This window comes from Bison bison, unplaced genomic scaffold, assembly GCF_000754665.1.
Source record: "Bison bison bison isolate TAMUID 2011002044 unplaced genomic scaffold, Bison_UMD1.0 scf7180017864085, whole genome shotgun sequence".
Lineage (NCBI taxonomy): Eukaryota > Metazoa > Chordata > Mammalia > Artiodactyla > Bovidae > Bison > Bison bison.
The window spans coordinates 439052-441352 of NW_011494657.1; positions in this window are offsets into that span (position 1 = coordinate 439052).

A 2301-nucleotide genomic window follows, 5' to 3' on the forward strand; every position below is an offset into this window, starting at 1 on the left:
GTGAGGGGAGAGGCAGGTCCCACAGCCCGAACAGCTCCTCCTCTCCTCCCTCTCCTCCGGCTGTGTCTACTCCCCGCCATCCCCCCCGGCCCCCTCTCCGTGGTCAGGTCAGGGCAGTGACGCAGGAGTCTGGGGACCCGGAGAGCAGAGGCTGAGGCGTGTGGGAAGTCAGGACAGAACGCATGTGCGGACGTGTGTGGACGTGAGTGTGCGTGTGTTTGTCCCACAGCTGGGATCCTGTCCCAGGGCTGGGCTCCGAGGGCCATGTGGGGCTGGGAGGCCGCCTGGGTGCTGAGGGGGAAACCGGGATCAGGGGGCACAGTGGGGTATGCAGACTGGCAGCCGGCACACCAGGTTTTGGGGGAGGCCCTGAGAGCAGGCTGTGGGTGAGCAGAGGGCAGGGGAGCAGGTCCGGGCCTCATTATTACCTTCAAGCCTCTGCCTCCTGCCCCTCCCATTCATCTGTCTGAACCCTCTTTGATCGCCCCTCATCTCCCTCACTTTGTCACCTTCTTCTCAGTAGGCATTCTGCCTGCTTCGTCCAAAATTGCCACCTCCTCCAAGATTCCTGGGCCTTCGAAGCTTTTTACCACTGGAGAGCCTCTATCTTTTATTCATTTTCGTGTTTGCCATCCATCCTCCTCTAGAATGTCAGCTCCACCAGGGCAGGCAGTCTTGTCCTTTTTATTCACTGCTCTATCTCCAGGTTCCTGGCCAACAGTAAGTATTCTTTTTTTTTTTTCCTTGGCTGTCCCGGGTCTTCATTGCTGCCCCGGCTTTTTCTAGTTGCAGCGAGCCAGGGCTACTCTTTGTTGTGGTGTGTGGGCTTCTCGCTGCAGTGGCTTCTCTTGTGGAGCACAGGCTCCAGGTCGTGAGGGCTTCAAAAGTAGTTGCAGCACGTGGGCTCAGTAGTTGCGGTGCACAGGCTCAGTAGCTCCATGCTTCCTGGACCAGGGATCGAACCTGTGTCCCCAGCACTGGCAGGTGGATTATTATCTACTATGCCACCAGGGAAGTCCAAGTAGGTACTCTTATATGTATATTTCTTGAATGAATGAATATTTCCCACTCGTTCCAAAGTCCCAGTTCTTCAGAGTGGCACTCAAGGCCCTTCACAACATGACCTCTCCCTAAGCAGCACCCTAGCCTGATATCCACCTCTCCCTCCCACACCCCACCCTTCACCCCAAAACACTTGACCCACCAACACAGGGCTAGAACGGCCTCCCCCATCCACCTCACATCTTTTCCCAATGAAATCCTGCCTGCCCTTCAAGGCTGAGCTTGTTTTGACCTCCTGCATCAAATCCTCCTCGATTCCCCAGCTAGAGGTGACCACCCCCTCTTCCAAACTCTCATAGCTCAGCTCTGCACACCCCAGTCCTCACACATGGCTCCACGTACCCATCCTATATCTACTGTAAGCTACAAACTCCAGGAGGCAGGAGTTAAGTCTCAATGCATGTTTCTGTCCTGAAAAGTTTGTAGTCAGTTGACTTGCACCAAGAAGGGACTAAATGCATGAATAAAATAGATCTAATATTATGGGACTGGGGAGGGAGTGAATGAACATATAAATAACCACCAGCATTTGTCAGGGTTTCGCATTTGTGAAAGCAACATGAACAGGGATGGTGCTTTCAGGAGGCCCATTTGACAGGTTAGAGCATTGAGGCCTAGACACTCAGGCCACTTCCCAAGGTTTGAGAGGCAAGCAAGCCTTGGACTCCTGCTCCCTGGAGTTCGCTCCCTGCCCCAGGGCTTCCTAGAAACCACAGAGGCTTAGCTGCAGACCCCCGGTGCCATCCCTTTGGGGGTTCATTGTATTTCAGATTCTTAAGAATTTTGCCAGGCACACTGACCTAAAAGTTCAATTTCTGGGCTTTCAGGGTCCTCAAAAGTGAGGAGTGGGAGGAGAAGACCTCACCAAGTGTCTTGCTCTGTGCACCACCCATATTAAATCCCTCAACTCGAACAACACCGGTTTCCAGAAGAACCGGGACCGTGAGAAGGCCACCACTGACTTGCCCAGCCAGCATCTTCCTGACTGCCTTGCAAGAACCCAGACAGGCCCATCTCTAGGGGGTGGAGGGGATGTCGGGGTCCCCAGGCGCTCCCAGCAGAATGGCACTGCTCTCCCAGGGCAGCCTTGTGCCCGTCCCGCGGCGCGCACCCAGCCGCACCTCCCGGAACCCGGGGGTCGGACGGCAGGCAGCTCCGCCCCGGCGAGCCCCCGACCCAGGCGTCCTGCCCCGGCTGTGACCCCTCCGGTCCCCACCTCCCGCGACCCCTCACGCACAC